The 9,338-nt window shown below is 42.3% G+C and overlaps 1 long non-coding RNA gene across 1 annotated transcript in view; it reads left to right on the top strand.

The window, feature by feature from the left end:
- The window catches only part of LOC121926683, a 60,052-nt gene that overhangs the window by 30,843 nt on the left and 19,871 nt on the right, over positions 1–9,338 (top strand). The gene's annotated exons all lie outside the window — the stretch shown is intronic.

Genomic DNA, 9,338 nt, shown 5'->3' with positions numbered 1-9,338 from the left:
TATTATTATTATTATTATTATTATTATTATTATTATTATTATTATTATTAATTTCCCTTCTCTCCATGGACTTTATCCTGTAATGAAGCTCAAAGCAATTTTACATCACAGCACAATGTCCTTCATGAGAGCCAGCACTGTGTAGTGGCTTGTCTGTTGGACTAGGTCTCTGGGACACCAGGTCCAAATTCCAATTGGCCATGGAAGCCCACTGGGTGAGCATGGGCAAGTCACACCCTGTCAGCCTCAACCTAGTCCAACAGTGGCAAAAAAAATCCCTCAATAAATATGGTCAAAAAAGAAGATAGGATTGTCATGTCACCAAACCACTATTGCCATTGTTTATTTATTACTTTATCCATTGCATTTATACCTCCTTTTTTCTGGCATGGGATTCAAGGCAGTTTCAAAGTTTAAAACAAGATTAAATTAAAATATCATTTTACAAACATTAAACAAAAAATAAATACAGTGCCTCCCCTACACATTTGCTGGGTTTAGGGATGCAGAACCCCTGTGAAAGTGTGAAAAGTACAAATAAAAAAACCTACTATTTAGTTTACCTGATACGACACCTCTGTAGGAATCTCTAGGTCCTCTAGCACAACTCTTTGGCAAATATCCACTGGAATTTGATTTATAACATTGTGCTGGAGGACCCACAAATGCCCAGAGAAGGGTTCTCTGTAAGAATCTCCAGTGCAACCTCTGGTGAAAGTTGGCCATAGAGTCACAGTGGAGGACATAGCGTAGTCCGCACTGGCCAAATAAAGTGACTCATAACTGCTTTGAAGGAAGGATGTTTAAACAACGAATAAGATGAAAGCAGGTGGAAAGCTAAACTAACTGTCTTTGCTTTTAAAAAAAAATTAAATAGCAGGTACTATAGCAATAGCAAGTACATTTCTATACTGCTTATCAGTGCACTTAAGCATTCCCTAAGTGCATAAATGACATGTAATCCTTCTTTTAAAATTAAAAAGACCACTTTACATTATACAATAAAATAAAATAAAATAAGCAAGCAAAATAAGTTTTCAGGAATCTTGGGTTTTTGATTCCCAAGATGGGTTTTTGATACGTAGCACTTTCAGGAGGTTGGGCTGGATGGCCTTTGTGGTCTCTTCAAACTCTATGATTCTATTTCAATCTATGATCCAGAATGAATGGAAGACATGTGTTTAGGAAATATGTGTGTGGTTTATAAACATTTCACAAAACATAACAGTTAAAAATGCTTAGCTACCTGATGTGTGCACATATTTATTTGTTTATTTATTTATTTTCCACCTTTTTTGGCATTGGATTCAAGACAGCTTCCCAAAAGGCAATGGACCAAAGGCAAATGCAGTGGCAGCTGTGGAAGGGGTGGCATTTCACATTTTTGATGCATAATACTTCCACTTTGTAATGGCAAAGAAATAAAGAAACTGACACGAATTTGTGGAATTCAGTAAGACAGGATTTAAAGCACACAGCAATACAATTCTGACACTTTTAGGAGGAGGGAAGAAAAAACTCTAGGTGAACCATAATAGATTTCCTTACAATGTTTTGTAAGTGTGTCAACTAAGTAAATGCCATTCCATTCAATGACACTGTTTTATATATAATAGGAGTGGGAATACTGGTGTTTTTTCTAAATGTCAGATTGCAAGTCATAGGAGCCCTGTCCATCACAGTGACTGGTAAGGAATTCTGGGGGTTGCAATCCAGCAATATCTGGAATGCCACATGACCCCCTCCTCAGCTGGGATATAAGGTTCTAGCCTTCTGTTTGAGATCCTACATCTAGCAGGACAAGTTAATGTTGCACCTGAGCAATTCCATGTCCACTCTCCCATCTATGTCTCCTTTTTTGGTATATTCTGTAGTCTTTTGTAGCCCATCCCAAACCAACTCCCCATGCAGCTGTACAGCCCCAAAAGTAGCTTTGGCTTTTGCTAACTCTTGGTGAGAAGGAGGAGTAGAGAGATAAGTCAGACAATGAAGAATGGACTTGGCTCAGCTAAGTGGGGAAGGAAATGGTAGTACATTCACAGATGGAGTCATCTCTTCCATTGGTTCCCTTCACAGCTACATCATCTGAATTACCTTCCTCCCTCCTTCCTTTCCTCCCCACCAGTATGCACCAGAAGCAGCAGCCCTATCCAAGGCATGGTGTGGATGAGGAAGATTTGGACATTGCAAAAAGGCTAAATAATAGTACCTTTTGGTTGATCCAAAAAAGAGACATGTCTGTTGTAAGTCACACTTATGTCTCTACATGTCACCAACAGGATTCCAGCCACTACAACCTCATGTTTCTCTATAAAGAAGTACCCCCCTCCCGAATTTAGTGGCACTCCATATAATGTAAGTGAATATAGGCCCGTATCTTCAAGTTTTCTTGTTGTTGGGGGAAAAAAATCTTTTTTGTTTTGTTGGTGATGATGACTGTGAATTTTCCCTCAACACTGAATGATTTTTAAGCCAGGTTATGAACACTAGAATAAAGAGTAAGGAAAGCCTTCAAATATTGTTTTAAAAGGTTCCACTACCCACCCACATATTGAAGACATATATGATTAATTTACTAGAATAGTTATTCTGTTCATCCCACAAGATATGATTTTTTTTCACATGACTTCATAAGAAAATGTTTGCTCATTCAATGTAGGAGTGAGTATCTTTTAATGCCAACTATGAGCAAATATCAACTTTGATTTTTGAAGATCAAAATATGCTGAAATCCTTTTTTTAAAATGTGCTTGTTTAAAACCTGAGTTAAAGCTGCCTCATGTTGGCTTAAGCTTAACAAACAACAGAAAAAGAGAAACAAGATCTCAAGGTGCCAGAAACTGTACAGAGTATTTGTTTCTAAACAGCTCACCACATTTAAGCCTAATCTACAAAGCCTTTTTCAGGATCTTAAAAAATGTAACAATCAACCATTTTCATACATAATCACACCTTTACTGTATTATATTATTTTTTAAAAACAAAACAAAACCTTATTTGTTAGCATATTCTACAGAACATGCTCAAATAAGAGGCTATCTTCCTATGTACTCTGTGGTGACAGTGATATTACAATGACTGCAACAGTATAAATATCCATTATACATGTGATTCTCAAAGTTTAGCTAAAGTTATTTCGTGAAGTTATTTCATTGTCAGCAGAGCAGAATAACTCAAGAGAGTGTTGGCAAAGTGAAAACTTAGAAGTTCCTGGAAGACATTCACAACTATGCTTGCTTACAAGTTACCCTCTATGCACACTTAACTTTGGTCTTACTGACCCCAAGGTAGATGGGCAGAATGGAATGCCTTATGACTAGAATGTCCTAGTCCTGTATTGCCACACAAAGAAGCTGGTAAGCAGTCTCAAGAATATGGCACTGTTAGTATGTTTCAGTATAAAAAGAAGGAAGAAATTCTGTTGCACCTATACAACTGATTTATTGCGGCATAAGCTTTCACAGATTCCAGTCCACCTCTTTAGAAGAATGAAGCCTCAGACATATACACAAAACTAAACCAGGCTATGATTTAAATCTTTTTCTAAAAGTACAATTTGTTCCAGAGCAGGCTTATATTTCTAGTTTTGCCAGCAAATATAATCTTAAATATTTGACTGTCATGTGGCATGAGTAACTGGCATTTCAGATACAAAACAAAAAGAAATACATGCATAATTGGACCAGGTGATGCTGATGTTGTAACAGGAGTAAATTTCAGAGGCTATTTAATGAACTGAACATAAAAATAAGCAATAGGGCAGGGAGCAATCTGATGTGGCTCCAGCTGAGGACAGGTGTCAACCTGTGACCATCCTATCCACCTTCCTTTGGGTTTAATACTTGTCCCCAAGGGCAATCTAACATCATGGTTACTCCATGTCAGACCATTTACAGGAAGGCAAACTGAGGGCAACCCCCCCCCAAATAATAATAATTAATAATAATTTGTTTTATTTATATACTGCTATTCCAAAGATCATAGCGGTGAACAGCAAGTAAGCTAATTAGCAAGTAAGCTAATTTGTCCCCAACAGTCCGGGTACTCATTTTAGCGACCTCAGAAGGATGCAAGCCTGAGTCGAGCTTGGGCCCTTTTGCTGGTCTTGAACTCGCAACCTTGTGGTTTTGAGTGAATGGCTGCAGTACAGGCATTTAACCACTGCGCCACCACAAACTTTATGCCATGGACAAGGGACAAGCATCTGCTTAGTGCATTTTCCTCATCAGTGCAGCCAACATGGCCCTCCCCTGATGTTGCAAATCCCCTAGGAATTACAGATTGCATCCATCCAACAAATAAACGTCCTCAGCCTATAGAGCTCTGGATGCTGAAATAAAATAGGTCTATTATAAGGTCAGCAGTCCTTATACATCTAAAGGCACAGGACAGTGAAGGAGTGATGGATCAAGAGTATGACATGGGTAGAGTAAAAACAATCCTTTCAACCCAATCACACCTCCAACATGGGGAATCTTCATGCTAGCATACAGAATAATACTCCATGCCAGGCAAAAGGGGAAAAAATATTCAAGGGTGGCAAACCACTCCTTTCTCACTTTTGCCTTGCAGGTAGAAACTCAAAGGGGGGTTGATTACACTGGAAACTCTAGGAGGCAATTCAAAACATTTTGTTTCCTGAAGTAAACCTACAAACACTTCTCCCTTCAACCTAAGGTGAATAGCATCCAAAGGGCAATTTATTTTGGCAGCCGAGGAAATTTCACAAATGACTATCTCTGGGAGCCAAATTCTAATGTGAAATAAAATAACAAACCATGTACTGCCTTTTCTGATGTCCAAACATAGCTGCCTCAATCTGCCTAATGATGGAGCTGGCCCTTGGCACTCCAACTCAGACCATTCTGACTTCAAGGATAGGACTGCCTTGTTCTTGATACTATCCTCTGTGTGGCAAGCATCCTAGAAGAGGTGAGCATCAGAGTACTTTAATATTCTTCAAAAATTAAATACAAGAAGCTGTGTATGTTACAAACTGCTGTTCCTAAGGTTCAAACTATATTGCAGAGTCTTTTTTGACTTTGAATTCTGGTGAGCATATCTCTGAGTAGCATAATGGATTATATGGGGAACATTTGAAGGCTGCAATGAATGCTTTATCTGGGAAAAGCCTTTAAACTATTGTTGAAGAACATGGATCTACACAAGCACTTTTTCTTCACTATATTTAACCTGTATAAAGCCAGCACATAATGGAAATCACATAGCGTTTATCTCTGTTTTTAAGCACTTTTAGGCTGCAGGGTAAAAGACTGCAGGGCTTGTTCTGTCATACCAGTGGAGATCTCTTCACCACAAAATGATATTGCAGATATTTCACTACTGGAATTTATCTTTCTGATTTGGGAGAGCCAAAAAATCAACCTCAGCATTTAACTAGTCCTCCAAAGGGAATGCTAATCAGGTCTTTGCCTCTGGCAGGCAATGCTGCTGGGAAGCAGTATTCTCAAAACTGAGTAATTTGTGTCTTAGTATTTTTCTGCTAGTTCAATCACACTATTCCATAGGATTGAGGCACTCAGTACAGAAGGTCATATTGAACTAACATGCTTGTCTGTTGTCTTCCTCTCCAATCCAGCTCCAAAAACTAAGGAATATAGCTGTGCTATCCTTCAACCTACTTTTTATATCTACTTTTTCCATGTAGGGCTAACATGATGGCATTGTAGTTATTTGGGCTGCAGTTTTTTCACTGCAAAGGAGACACATTTGGAATTAGCAAAAGAGATCTAGAATGTGGAATCTTGAACCCCTCTTTTTTTTCTTGCAACACGGGTATACTTTGATACCCAATTTTTAATTATTATTCCATTGCTTCCATGAATCCTTGGAACTAAATTTCCCTTATTTCAATAATACTACTACTTGTATATCAACACTCATCACCTTCAATGTTAATTGTGCAATAAATACTGAGGCCGGTTACTTATCGGCATTTTAGTGCGTGACGAGCATGCACTAGGGTTATAAAAGGGCGGTGCTTCCGCACCGCCCTAACCCTAGTGCGTGCCCGTCATGCACTAAACGGCGGCGGCCCTTCCACATGTCTTCCGCCGTGAGGACGTCACGGCCGCGCCGCCTCTAGACGGGGTGGCGCGGATGTGACGTCCTCAATCCGCAGCAGGGCGCCTAGGGCGCCCTTTCCACGGACCAGGAAGGAGCTCCGTTTCGGAGCTCCTTCCTGGTCTGCGGCGCTGCTTCGTTTCGCTGGGCGCAGCCTCCAGAGAGCTGCGCCCAGCGAAGCAAGGGAGAAAGGGGCCAAGCGGACCCTTTCTCCCCCTCCCCGCCGCTGCGGGGTGTCCTTGGGGCTTGAAGCCCCAGGACACCCCTTTTCAGGTTGCGGGGAAGCGGCGTTTTGCCGCATCCCCACAGCCTGAATAGCGGCGGATCGGGGCCTCAGCAGCTGCTGGTGTAGCCGCTGAAGCTCCGATACTCTGGGGAAAGGGGCGTGTCCAGACCGCCCCAAATGGGCGGTCTATAACCCGCCAGAGTCCACATTCTGGTTCACTACAAATGGGGGGGGGATCCAAATCTCCCAGGGAGTCTCATTTAGATACCTGAATATTTGCTTCTAAGAAACTCAAAAGTTGCGTCCATAGAAAACCCAGTCCCCTGGAACAATTCAGGCATGCTAAGAGGAAGCTATGTTTCCATGGTGATTGGGGAAGCACTCCTGGCTTTCAGACACACCATCTTCCTGATCCTTTTAAGAACGTTCAAGGAACCTTTCAGCAACATTTGAGCCAGGTATGAAAATCTTCAATAAATCTATTCTAGGTGGGATTAACAGCATGCTGGTCTATATAGTAAGAAAAGAAGGATGTGGGAAACATGGCTTCCAGTGCCCAATTATGAAGAGATGTTCTGCTTCCATTGCCTGTTGCCCTAGGGAAAACTCTTAAAGAAATCATCATCACCATCACGGTGAAGGAAGCAACTTGCAAAGGAGACAAGGGAAGGGAGTCAAGTTGCCTACATAGATTTACTTGTAAATACACCAGCCTTGCTAAATATGGCTATTTTTATTCAGTCCTAAGTGTGTGGTGCTAGTGGTGTGCATATATGTGGGTGTAGCTGGGCGGACATTACTAAGATTAAGTGTTATACTTGACAACAGTTAGAAAATCCTTGGGTGCTGTATTTGCCCCTCTGATCTCCAGTTGCTTTTTCCTAAATTACTTCAACCTAATATGATTTATGGCATAGTGCCTTAAATTTGTCTTTCTTGTTATCTCATCTTGGTACCAAGAGCAGTATTTTATTCTCTGTTGGTTTGTTGTGAACTCTAGAAGCAATGTAGCTGCTGGCTGCCTTCACTGCTCTAACATCACATTATATAATGTACTTTATTTAGCTGACAGTTGGCTGAGCTGATAAAAATATCTGCACTGATTTCGGAGTATTTGCCTAACCGAAGTCAGAAAGAATGGTATTGACACTTCTCTGTAGCAAGCAGCAGGAAGAAGTAGGATCGCCTATAGCTAAAATAAGGAACACTTACCCTCCAACATTTTACACATAAAAACCAGGACATGTTGACCAAGGAAAATCAGTGTGTTCAAGATGGCAAAAATTGTTAATGAGGAAGAGCACACTAGCTAGGAGAGCCTGCAGTGTTTGCTTTTGCCTACGTCTACAGAGTAAACAAAGATTTTGACCATCTTCTCCTCTCTCTTCTCTATCTGCTGCATTAACTGAACTTTTGAACTCAGTTTGCTGTGATTAGTTAAGCTGAGGACAAAGGCAGGTAGTGGGATAAGGAGAGAGAAAACAATTGAAAAAGTGAGATGATGGAGGATTAATCGGGACTATCCCTGCTAAACTGGAAAAGTTGGAAGGTACAGAGATAGCAATCTTATCCCTTTAATCATTGTGTAGGCAAGCCTTGTCCCTCATTTCACTTGCCAGAAGCCTTTTCCTTCATTGTTAAAATAGTACTAGGTATCAATACTTGTTATATGTCAATGGAGATTACCGCACTGCGTTCTGAGAACATTCTCAGAACGTGATGAGAACGGAACACATTTAAGAATACTGCACATATGTGTTCCAATCGGGTTCTGAGAACGTTCTAAATGTGTTCTACATGTGTTCCAGGAGGGTACGGATTGAATGTGTTCCCAGAGAGCTGTAACGTGATGAGAACGTTCCAACAGAGGTCTGTGCGGTAATCTTATCCGTTCTCAAATCCGTTCTCTCATTCCTCCGTCTCCTGATTGGCTGAAAGAATGACAGGCAGGGAGGCAGGCAGGCCAGCGACTGCAGTGAGGGAAGGTGTGTGTGTGTGAGAGAGAGAGAGAGGGGGGGGGAAGAAGGAGGGAGGGAAGGAAAAAGGGAGGAAAGGTGGGACAAGGAAAAGAAGAGGAAAGCAGGGAAACAGAGAGAAAGAGAGAGGGAAAGAGGAGACCAGAGCAGAGAGCAAGAGGGAGAGGGTCTGGCTGCTTCTGCGGGGGCCTCTAGTGTCATGTCCAGTGGGACTCCTGTGCTGTCACAATGCAGGAGGCAGGGATGCCCAGGACCTTCTCCTCCTTCCCTCCAGGAGGGAACCCACAAAAGCTCCTCTGTTTGGAGCACCACACAAAAGCAAGCAAACAACTCCCAGAATTCCATAGCAAAGAACCAGACAAGAGTTAAAGCGGGGAGGGAAGCTCACAACCTGAAGGCACACATTTCATGCAGGAGCAAAAGGGTGTCAAGCTGCCAAAAAGGGGAAATGGGATGACAGCAGAGGACTCTTCTTTTCTAACCGGTTTAAAGAGCTGCAATGGCTGCCGGGGCTCTGCCCTTGGTCCAGTCCCCTCCCTTTCCCTCCGCTTGAAGGGACCTCCGTGGAGCTCCCTTAAAGCCCAGGCTGCCAAGGAGGGGACTCTGCCCTTGGCCCATCAAGTTACATAGGTTTTATCCTATTTTCTTCAAACATATGCCAGCATATGAAGCCCCAACGTTTTACAGGGGCTTGCCTTCCTTCCCTCCCAAGAGAATCCTCGGACTCCCTTCAGAGGGAAGACAAGCTGGGGGGGGGGGCGCTTGCCTTCCTTCCCTCCCAAGGGAATCTTCGGAGGGAAGACTTCTCAGTGAGGCTGAGAAGCACTCTCCCGGCCAGAGTCCCTAGGCTTACTGAAATCCCCCACCTCCCTTCCCCATAGAAATCAATCCAAAAACTGAGTTTAAAAGGAGCAGAGAAGAGCCCTTTGGGTCTGCATCTGGGAGAGATTTTAAACTCCGGTTTTGGATTGATTCCTATGGGGAAAGAGGGGAGAGAGAGAGGTGGCAGGACATCCTCATAGCCAGGCAACCTCTGCCTCCCCAGATGAAGA

This window comes from Sceloporus undulatus, chromosome 3 (assembly GCF_019175285.1).
Source record: "Sceloporus undulatus isolate JIND9_A2432 ecotype Alabama chromosome 3, SceUnd_v1.1, whole genome shotgun sequence".
Taxonomy (NCBI): Eukaryota; Metazoa; Chordata; class Lepidosauria; order Squamata; family Phrynosomatidae; genus Sceloporus; species Sceloporus undulatus.
This window is presented reverse-complemented; position numbering and strand designations above follow the sequence as displayed.